General features: G+C 41.3%; 1 protein-coding gene and 1 pseudogene across 2 annotated transcripts in view; one reads left to right on the top strand and one right to left on the bottom strand.

Annotated features, from left to right (window-relative positions):
- Window positions 1-12,084, bottom strand: part of PRDM10 (PR/SET domain 10) — a 99,361-nt gene that overhangs the window by 46,094 nt on the left and 41,183 nt on the right. The gene's annotated exons all lie outside the window — the stretch shown is intronic.
- Window positions 5,148-6,156, top strand: LOC109553971 (caspase-3-like; annotated as a pseudogene).

A 12,084-nucleotide genomic window follows, 5' to 3' on the forward strand; every position in this document is an offset into this window, starting at 1 on the left:
AAGAAACAGTATTGTGGGCGTTTACAGAATCTGACCTGCTCTGGCAATTAAAGGTCACTGCCCAACATGAGAAACCCTCAGGCTGAAGAAGGCAGATAAGATCAGCTGCCTCAAACAGCATCTGCATGTCTGAACTGTGCGATCACTCAGCCCAGGAGCCCAGACTCATTTGTGATCTTCCACCTGCAGCTCAGGGCCTTGTACAAGTGTCGACAGGAGGACACGATTCTGGGACATGCTCCTGCTTCAACTTCAATAAAAACAAGAAAACGCCCATTGGGGTGAGGTCTCAACAAAGAAAAAAGGGCAGGGACTTCTGGCCACGAAACTCCGTCTGCCACCCCTCTGGGTCCTCACTTGCTCAGCTCCCGCTTGCTATCTCAGAGCGCTCTGAGCGGCTCTGGTATCACCCTTAGCTTTGAGCCACTTAAATTCTATGCCAGCATTAGGGATGAATGTTATCACACATTGAGCAAACCAAAGCATACATCCACCTCCACTCCTCATAAATTCTTCATCTCTTTGCAGAGCTGACCTGAAAGAATAAAATCAGCAATTGAGAGTTACTCCTGTGAAGCTGCAATGTTATTTTTTCCTAACTGATGCTGCTAGAAAGACTGTGGTCAGGCAAGTTACTGTTGGCTTCTTGCCACCGTGGAAAAGCTGACATTAAAACAGACCGACAACCTCCTCATCCCCAGGCTGCAACTCTCCTCAAAGGCTGTGACAAGGAAAAGGCTGGAAGGCTTCAGCAGTATCTAGAGCAGGGATTCCCAGCCTGCAGGATCTAATGCCTGATGATCTGAGGTGGATCTGATGCAATAATAAGAGAAATAAAGTGCACAGTAGATGGGATGTGCTTGAATCATCCTGAAACCATCCCCTTCTGCGTCTGTAGAAAAACTGTCTTCTAGGAAATAGGTCCCTGGTGCCAAAAAGGTTGGGGACCACTGAAAGAGAACTGATACGATACACACAGATGGAACACACACCAGAATCATGAGAGCTACTGTTGAAAAGCACGGCTGATCATCAATTTGTAGGTAAGAACTGTGTATATCAGACAGCCTGGACCTTAACACACAGGAGGCATGTGTTACAGATTTGTTTAATTAATAATTCAGATTCAGCTGCCATTCACTGAGTGCCAGCCATACATTTAAGCTCCTTTGAGGCCAAGTCATTTTACCACCAGGTCCTAAGAGGCAGAGATGAAATGCACACTCTGATTTGGCCTGGCTTTCCCACTGCCTCACAATGGCCCCTGAGGCGTGGGGTCTGTTCGAGGAGGAGGTAAACTGCACACACACCTGGTGGGCCGAGCAACCAGCTAACACAGCTGCTCCTGAGGCAACAGCCAGGCAGCAGGGCGGGGAGCCGTGGGTGTCAACTCCACTTGGAGGGAAAGAATAGTAACAAAGATAGTGTACGCGCCTGCATGCTGTCACGCACCATAAAACGTGGGAGAGGAAAAGGAATTTGTTAAAGTCATGGTATACTTTCTCCTTCCCACTTAGCATCACTCTCGGTAATTATTTCTGAAACGACATCACGCACTGCAGGACACAATTTATCTGAGAGGGAAGGATGAAACAACACTGGACGGCAGCAAACACAGCAGAATGCTCTGGGTTCCTGCTGAGGCCAATCATGAGGGCAGCATGTTTTCCTCACAGTGTGTGGGGAGTCACACATGTCCTTGCTCAGAAACAAAGCAGAGACTGCGCTTCTAGTCTGGGAGCTCCATGCCTTCCTTATGGATGGGGGAACGCATCAATGAACAAGGCTTCACGTGGATGTCGCTACCGCTAAAGACAACTGAAAACAGGAAACTTTTTGCAAAGGATAAAAGAAAAAAAAAAAAAAGAAAAAACACCTATCATCTATGTTAAATCCTCACTCCAGCTTTCTATCCAGAATTTATCCAGGTCACAGAATAAACTGATGATCACTGAGGTGTTACAGCCAGAAATAAAAATCGTGCCGGTTGAAAGGAAACTGCAGTAAAGACAGAGGCGAGGCAGTGGCAACAGAGCTGTCTGAGTACAACTTTTCTTTTGTGCAAAACATGAAACAGGCAGGTTGTTTCAGGAGATGGGAGAAGATGAAGGGCCCTTTGAGATGCAATGGCAACAAAACCTCTAATTAAAACGATATCTTAAAATTAAAACAACAAAATGCCACTTTGCTTATCAGATTGGCACAATTTTAAAAGAATGCAAATACCCAGTATGGAAATGGGAGAGCTCATATATTGTTGGTGGGAATGTAAACTTTTTCAGTATCAGAGATGCAATTTGAAAGTCCTATCAAAATAACTTTCCTGTTTATGCTTATAAATTTCAAACATATCTCAGAGAGAACAGCGTAATAGATGTTATCCACCAGTCACTCAGCTTCAAAACTTATCAACTTATAGCTCACCTCTCTTCAACTGTTCACCCACCCACTTTCCCCTCACTGGATTGTTTTGAAGCAAACTTCAAACACTATACACTTTCATCTCAAAGTAGTTCAGTAGATAACTCTTTTTTTAAAAACGACTTTTACATTTTATTATCATACCTAAAAAAAAAAATCACTCCTTAATATCATCAAATATCCGGTTATTGTTAGGAGTTCCCCCAACTGTCTTACATTTTTTTCTTTTTTACAGTAGGGTGGTTCATGTCAGAACCCAAACAAGGTCTGCCTATTGCACCTGATTGATACGTCTCTGACGTCTCTTTAATCAGTAAGTTCTCTTTCTCTTCTTTTTCTCTGCAATTTGTCTGCTCCTCACAGTGTAGACTGTGCTGACTGCATCCATGTGGCCTTATAACTTGTTCCGCTTTGTTGACTCTGCCTCCTATTCACTGGCAGTGAAGCCTAGAGACTCGATCAGATTCAGCTTTCATTTGGGGGGAGGAAGAGGAATACCTCCTATGTGGTAAAACACAAGAGGAGGCACACAAGACCAGGAACCCCATAATGAATTCTCTCTTTGTAGTGATGTCAACAGTGTTCAGGGGGGTGAGCTGGTCCATTCACTGCAAAGTGCCTCCTCAGCTTTTTCCTGATGACAGGAGATGAGAAATGGTGATGCTTTAAGCCAATCATCCCCTTTCACTTATTAGCTGGATGCTTCCGTAATGAAATTTCCCTCATCAAGCGAGGATATTCCGGGGGAAAGGCTGGATTCGTGCCCATCACTTACCACTTTTCCCAATAACACTGCGGTCTCCTAGCATCCTGAGAAAGTGACCAAAGAGTATTTCTTTTCCTATCAGTATGAACTCGTGGGTTTTAAATATACGTAATGTGTTTCAATCTATCAGAGATATTTTTCCTTTTTAATGGGTCAAATTGTACCCCCCATTTTGGCCTCTTCAGTTACATCTTGAGCTCTTTTCCCAGGACCCTGGAGAGAAGTTTTTATCAGTATTTGCTTCTTTCATTCTGATAAGACAGGATGTTTCAGGTAGATGTTTCAGGTACATCTCCAGCCCCAGAGCTAGAATCTGTCATTTTTCTAAGTAGCCCTGATTCCTCTCATTGGGAAGCTGTATTTAGAGACCACACAGAATCATTGCTACTGGACTGATGACTACATCCAAATCTTTCCAGTGGACAGAATTAGAAAACCTATTTTTAAGAGAAAAAAAATCCTGAGTTTATACTGATATTCTAATTCAAATTTAGGATTCAAACTTTTTATTTAACTTGTGAGATTTTTATATTTGTATCTTTCTTCACTTTCACAAAAATCTTAGTTCTTATATAATTTAAAATGTGAATATCTTTAGTCTCTATCATTTCTCTTTGGAGAATTTACTCTAAGGAAATAATCTGATATGACATCTATGAGAGCGTTCTGCATACTAGCAGAAAAGAAAGTAAGGAAGGGAGAAAGAAAGAACCTACATATACAAACAATCGACATTTTAGGAATCAGTGAACTAAAATGGACTGGAATGGGCAAATTTAATTCAGATGACCATTGTATCTACTACTGTGGGCAAGAATCCCTCAGCCGAAAAGGAGTAGCTCTCGTAGGCAACAAAAGAGTACAAAATGCAGTACTTGGGTACAATCTCAAAAATGACAGAATGATCTCTGTTCGTGTCCAAGGCAAACCATTCAATATCACGGTAATCCAAGTCTAAGCCCCAACCAGTAACACTGAAGAAGCTGAAGTTGAACCGTTCCATGATGACGTACAAGACCTTCTAAAATTAACACCCAAAAAAGATGTCCTTTTCATCTTGCATTCCATAGGGAACTGGAATGTAGAAGTAGGAGTAGAGAAACATCAGGAGTAACAGGCAAATTTGGCCTTGGAGTATGGAATGAAGCAGGGCAAAGGCTAACAGAGTTTTCCAAGAGAATATACTGGTCACAGCAAACACCCTCTTCCAAAAACACAAGACTCTACACATGCACATCACCAGATGGTCAATACCGAAATCAGACTGATTATAGTCTTTATAGCCAAAGATGGAGAAGCTCTATATAGTTAGCAAAAACAAGACCAGGAACTGACTGTGGCTCAGATTTGCAATAACTCCTTATTGTAAAATACAGACTTAAATTGAAGAAAGTAGGGAAAACCACTAGACCATTCAGATATGACCTAAATCAAATCCCTTACAATCATACAGTAGAAGTGACAAATAGATTCAAGGGATTAGATCTGATAGTCAGAGTGCCTGAAGAACTATGGACAGAGGTTCATAACACTGTACAGGAGGCAGTGATCAAGACTATCCCCAAGAAAAAGAAATGCAAAAAGGCAAAATGGTTGTCTGATGAGGCCTTACAAATAGCTGTGAAAAGGAGAGAAGCTAAAATCAAAGAAGAAAAGGAAAGATGTACCCATTTGAATGCAGAATTCCAAAGAACAGCAAGAAGAGATAAGAAAGCCTTCCTCAGTGATCAGTGCAAAGAAATAGAGGAAAACAATAGAATGGGAAAGACTAGAGATCTCTTCAAGAAAATTAGAGATACCAAGGGAACATTTCATGCAAAGATGGGCACAATAAAGGACTGAAATGGTATGGACCTGACAGAAGCAGAGAGGTGGCAAGAAGAGGTGGCAAGAACACACAGAGGGAGACCAGGAGTGGAGTCCAGCAGAGCTGCAGTGTGGTGGCTGAATGTAAAAAAAGTATCCACGGAGAACACCGAAAATTCAGTGGATTCAAAATCCATTAAAACTTCAGAGACAAAGATCTTACACGGAAGCAAATCAATGGACTCTGGAATATCCTTGGAAGAGAGTTACAAAATGATTATCTTGAAATGGGTTTATGTATAATAATCAATAATAAGAACTTCCACGAAAATACTGGCATGGCCTGTTGATCTGGTACAGACGTGGATGCAGCAAACCTCAGGGAAACCTTCACGAACTTGAAATATGAAGTCAGGATTAAAAATGTTCTTACGCGTAAAGAAATGTTGGAATTAATGAGCAACGTTTCTAAAGAAGACCATAGCAAAAGGAACAGGTTTATTTGCGTGCTTCTAAGCCACGGTAGCCTGGCGTGCTGCGATTCATGGGGTCGCAAAGAGTCGGACACGACTGAGCGACTGAACTGAACTAAACTGAAGCCATGGTGAAGAAGGAATCATTTTTGGAACCAATGGACCCGTCAATCTGAAAAAATTAGCAAGTTTCTTCAGAGGGGACTGTTGCAGAAGTCTGGCTGGAAAACCCAAACTTTTCATTATTCAGGTCTGCCGAGGCACAGAACTGGACTGTGGTATTGAGACAGACACTGGTGCTGAGGACAGCCTGTCAGAAAATACCAGTTGAGGCAGACTTCTTGTATGCATATTCTACAGCACCTGGTTACTTTTCCTGGCGAAACACAAAGTACAGATCCTGGTTCATCCAGGCTCTTTGTGAGATGCTGAAAAAGTACGCTCACAAGCTCGAGTTCATGCACATTCTTACTCGGGTTAACCAAAAGATAGCGATAGAATATGAGTCCTTTTTCACCGATTCCACTTTTCATGCAAAGAAACAGATTCCTTGTATTATGTCTATGCTCACAAAAGAACTGTATTTCTAATCACTAAGACATGGATGATTTTTGTTTTTAACTTGTATGCCAAGTGAGCAAACAGTGTAACTGGTACTACATTTTCCTCTCACCTCTAAATCTAACCTAATGACCCGGGTGATAACTTTGAAACATGCCACCTTCCTAGCAATAGAACTACTGTGCAGCTACCTCAAGCACAATTGGATAGTTGAGATTGAGTTTAATGAAGATGAAATAAAAATGGATTGTGGAAATCATTATGAGAAGAAAAAAAAAAAAAAGAAAACACAGAGGAACTATACAAAAAAGATCTTCATGACCCAGATAACCATGATCTGTGATCTGTGATCACTGTGATCACTGTGATCACTCACCTAGAGCCAGATATCCTGGAATTCGATCTGTGATCTGTGATCTGTGATCACTGTGATCACTGTGATCACTCACCTAGAGCCAGATATCCTGGAATTCGAAGTCAAGCGGGCCTTAGGAAGCATCACTATGAACAAAGTCTGTGGAGGTGATGGAATTCCAGTTGAGCTATCTCAGATCCTAAAATGATGATGCTGTGAAAGTGCTACATTCAATATGCCAGCAAATTTGGAAAACTCAGCAGTGGCCACAAGACTGGACAAGGTCAGTTTTCATTCCAATGCCAAAGAAGGGCAATGCCAAAGAATGTTCAAACTACCACACAATTGCACTCATCTCACACGCTAGTAAATGCTCAAAATTCTCCAAGCCAGGCTTCAGCAGTACGTGAGCCATGAACTTCCAGATGTTCAAGCTGGGTTTAGAAAAGGCAGAGGAACCACAAATTCAATTGCCAACACTCGTTGGATCACAGAAGAAAACAAGAATCCCAGAAAAGCATCTACTTCTGCTTTATTGATTACACCAAAGCCTTTGACTGTGTAGATCACAACAAACTGGAAAATTCTTCAAGAGGTGGGAATACCAGACCACCTGACCTGCCTCCTGAGAAATCTGTATGCAGGTCAAGAAGCAAATGTTAGAACTGGACATGGAACGACAGACTGGTTCCAAATTCGGAAAGGAGTATGTCGAGGCTGTATATTGTCACTCTGTTTTTTAACTTATGTGCGGAGTACATCATGTGAAATGCCAGGCTGGATGAAGCACAAGCTGGAATCAGGATTGCCGGGAGAAATATCAAGAACCTCAGATATGCAGATGACACCACCCTTAAGGCAGAAAGTGAAGATAAACTAAAGAGCCTCTTGATGAAAGTGAAACAGGAGAGTGAAAAATCTGACTTAAAACTCAACATTCAATAAACAAAGATCATGGCATCCGGCCCCATCACTTCACGGCAAATAGATGGGAAAACAGTGGAAACAGTAACAGACTTTTATTTTCTTGGGTTCCAAAATCACTGCAGATGGTGACTGCAGCCATGAAATTAAAAGAAGCTTGCTCCTTGGAAGAAAAGCTATGACCAACCTAGACAGCATATTAAAAATCATAGACATTACTTTGCCAACAAAGGCCCATCTAGCCAAAGCTATGGTTCTTCCAGTAGTCATGTATGGATGTGAGACTTGGACTGTAAAGAAAGCTGAGCGCCAAAGAATTGATGCTTTTGAACAGTGGTGTTGGAGATGACTCTTGAGAGTCCCTTGGTCTGCAAGGAGATCAAACCAGTCCATCCTAAAGGAAATCAGTCCTGAATGTTCATTGGAAAGACTGATGCTGAAGCTGAAACTCCAATACTTTGGCCACCTGATGCAAAGAACTGACACATAGGAAAAGACTCTGATCCTGGAAAATATTGAAGGCAGGAGGAGAAGGGGATGACAGAGGATGAGATGGTTGGATGGCATCATCAACTCAGTGGACATGAGCTTGCCAAGCTCCGGGAGTTGGTTAAGGACAGGGAAGCCTGGTGTGCTGCAGTCCATCCAGTCGCAAAGAGAAAGACACAATTGAGTGACTAAACTGATACAAACAATAGTTGAAGAATATGAATGATAGTAAATCCCCATAATAGAACACTGTAACGCCAACAAAAATGATGATACAGCTTTCCAGGATGTTATTAAAAGAAAAAAATATCAAGATGAAAGCTACTTTAAAAGAAAAAAAAAATCAAATAAAGTGGTTAAAAATACAATGAACTTGTAAATAAAAACACAAAACCCCAAACAAAATATCAGCAAACCAAATCCAAACATACAAGAAAAGGAGTTTATTATAGAAAGAAAGGCTGGCTTAACTTTTGAGGTGGTTTAGTCACTAAGTTGTGTCTGAGTCTTGAGACCCCAGTGGACTGTAGCCAGCCAGGCTTCTCTATCCATGGGATTCTCCCGGCAAGAATACTGGAGTGGGTTGCCATTTCCTTCTCCAGGGAATCTTTCTGACCCAGGGATCGAACTGGCGTCTCCTACATTGCAGGCAGATACTTAGGTGGATTCTTTACTGATTGATCCACTAGGTAAGTCTGTGACTTAACTTTTAAATATCAGTTAATATAATCTACCCTATTAACAATGAAGAGAAAAATCTCAACAGATTAAAAAAAAGCATTTGGTAAAAATCAACATCCATGAATAACAATCAACATCAATCAATAATAAACATTCATTAAAAACCATAAAGGGAGCTTTCTTCATTGACGTGTTCTTTTTATAAAAATCCTGCCTGCACGAGAGGACTTCCCTAGTGATGCAGCAGTTAAGACTCCATGCTTCCACTGAAGGGGGTGAAGGCTCAGTCCCTGGTTGGGGAACTAAGATCCTACGTGCCATGTGGTACAGCCGAAAGAAAAAAAAATCCCTGCACTAAACATCATTCTTCATAGTGAAGTAGTGAAAGTTTTCCCTCTGCAATCAGGAAGGAAAATGAGAAACCCTCACATCTACCGGCACCAACTCCATTCACTAATGGATTGGAGATCCTAGCCAGCAGAGCAAAGGGGAACAAAAGAAGAAATAAAAACGAAAGACGTAAGCTAGTCAGCAGAGCAAAGGGGAACAAAAGAAGAAATAAAAAGGAAAGACATAAATGAGCAAACATTACAAAATAGAAACAGTTAGAGACAGAGAACAAAGTTACTAGAGTAGCAGAGGGTGGGGGATGGAAAGAAATAGGTATGGCAAATTAAGGGATACAGATTCTTAGCTGCAAAATAAATGAGTCATCGGTATGAAAAGTGCAGTGTGGGGAATACAGTCAGTACACAGTATCTTTGTATGGTGACATGTTATAACTAGACATCCTGGAATATATGAAATATATAGGAAAAAATCACTATGTTGTGTAACAGGAACTAACCCAGTGTTGTAGGTCAATTATACTTCAAAACCAAATAAAGTAAACCCTGCGCTTCCATATGACCCAGCAATCCCAGTCCTGGGCATGTACTCCGAGAAAACCACAACTCAAAAAGACATCTGTATTTTTTTACTGCAGCACTATTTACAATAGCCAGGACATGGAAGCAACCTAGACATCCATCAACAGATGAATGGGTAAAGCAGCTGTGGTACGTGTATACAATGGAATATTACTCAACCATAAAAAGGAATGAAATTGAATCAGTTGTAGTGATGTGGATGAACCTAGAGCCTCCCATACAGAGTGAAGGAAGTCAGAAACAGAAAAACAAATATCGTGTACTAACGCATATATGTGGAGTCTAGAAAAATGCTACTGATGAACCTATTTGCAGGGCAGGAATAGAGATGCAGACGTAGAGACTGGCCTTACGGACACAGCAGGAAAGGAGAGGGTAGGAAGAACTGAGGGAGTAGCACTGATGTAAATACATCACTGTGTATAAAACAGATGGCCAGTGGGAACCTACTAGGTTCCCAAGCCGAGCACAGGGAGCTCAGCGTGGTGCTCTGTGATAACCTAGAGGGGTGGGACTGGGGGATGGAGGGAGGCTCAAGAGGGAGGGGATGTATTTATACATAGAGCTGATTCGTGTTGTTGTATAGCAGAAACTAATACAACTTTGTCAAGTAATTATATTCTAATTAAAAAAAAAAAAAAAAAACGGACTCATATAAAAAGAGATCATACATGTGGTTACCAGAGGCGGTGGGTGGGGGGAAGGGGGAATGGATGAAGGTGGTCAAAACATACAAAGTTCCACCTACAAAACAGGTAAGTCCTAGGAGTGAACCCCACTCCAGTACTCTTGCCTGGAAAATCCCATGGGTGGAGGAACCTGGTGGGCTGCAGTCCATGGGGCCGCTGAGAGTCGGACACGACTGAGCGGCTTCACTTTCGCTTTTCACTTTCATGCATTGGAGAAGGAAATGGCAACCCACTCCAGTGTTCTTGCCTGGAGAATCCCAGGGACGGGGGAGCCTGGTGGGCTGCCATCTATGGGGTCGCACAGAGTCGGACACAACTAAAGTGACTTAGCAACAGCAGCAGCAGGAGTGTAATGAATAGTATGATAAATAAAATTAACACTGCTGTGTGTTATACACAAAAGCAGTTAAGAGAGTAAATCCTAAGAGTTCTCATCACCAAAAAAAGGTTTTTTTTCGATTTTTTTTAAATTTTGGAGATGATGGATGTTCACTAAACTTACTGTGGCAACCGTTTCATGATGCATGTAAGTCAAATCATTATGCTGTACACCTTAAACTTATAATACATTGCTATATGTCAATTATATCTCAATAAAACCAAAGGGAAAAAAGATATAAGGACTGCAAAGAAGTAAAAATGTCAGTATTCATAGACAACATAATTATTTACCAAGAAAATTGAACTGTAACTTAGAAAATGAAATTTTTTAAAATTATACCATAATTTAAAATACCATCAAAAGACACCAAATATCTAACAGTAAATCTATTGAAAGACCTCTACCCATAAGACAATTTCTGAACTTTCATTTAAAACTCAGGGATACCGCTATATATAAAATAGATAACCAACAAGGACCTACTGTGTAGCACAGAGACCTATATTCAATAGCTTATAATAAGATACAATGGAAGAGAATGTAAAAAAAAGAATACACATATTTATACATGTATGTGCAACTCAATCACTGTGCTGTACACTTGACACACAACACTGTCAATCAACTATATTTCTATACAAATGTTAAAAATAGATAAATAAAATTCAGGGATAGAACATATTCACAGATTAGAAGACTTAATATTAAATAAGATGTCAGTTTTTCACAAACTGACCCATAGGTACAATGAAATGCCAATAAATTTCCCATAGGACTTTGGTGGAAACTTCCAGGCTGATTCTACAATGTGTATGGAAAAGCAAGTGAAATTGTTGTGAAAGTGAAAGTCGCTCAGTCGTGTCCAACTCTTTGCGACCCCGTGGACTATACAGTCCGTGGAGTTCTCCAGGTCAGAATACTAGAGCGGGTAGCCTTTCCCTTCTCCAGAGGATCTTCTCAACCCAGGGATCGATCCCAGTTCTCCCCCATTATGGGCAGATTCTTTACCAGCTGAGCCACCAGGGAAGCATGGAAAAGCAAAGGGACAAGAAACTCTTGAAGAACTTAGTAGAGGTGGGATCACACTCCCGGATAAATTGTGGTACACTCATAAAACTGAACATGATACAGCTATAAAAACAGAAGGAGAAATAACCACAGCCACACCAAACAGCATGAACTACACGACTCTCCCAAGCACAATGGTAAACAAGAGAACAAAACAGAAAGGAAACCATACTAAGGGATTCCACTTACATAAAGTTCAAAACAATGGAAAACGAGTCTAAGGTCTGTAACCTTTGGCGAGAAGGGAAGGAGCAGTAATTAGCAGGAAGCATAAGGATGGCTTTTAGGAGATGGGGTGTGTGTGTATGTGTGTGTATCTGACTCTTTTTGACCCCACAGATTGTAGCCCACCAGATTCCTCTGTCCACGGAACTTTCCAGGCAAGAATACTGGAGTGAGTTGCCATTTCCTACTCCAGGAGATCTTCCTGACCCAGGTATTGAACCTTCATCCCTTGCATCTCCTGCATTGGCAGGCAGATTCTTTACCCTGAGCCAGCTGGGAAGCCTTTAGGAGATGGTAATGTTCTGTTATTTAATC

Source organism: Bos indicus, chromosome 29 (genome assembly GCF_029378745.1).
Source record: "Bos indicus isolate NIAB-ARS_2022 breed Sahiwal x Tharparkar chromosome 29, NIAB-ARS_B.indTharparkar_mat_pri_1.0, whole genome shotgun sequence".
NCBI lineage: Eukaryota > Metazoa > Chordata > Mammalia > Artiodactyla > Bovidae > Bos > Bos indicus.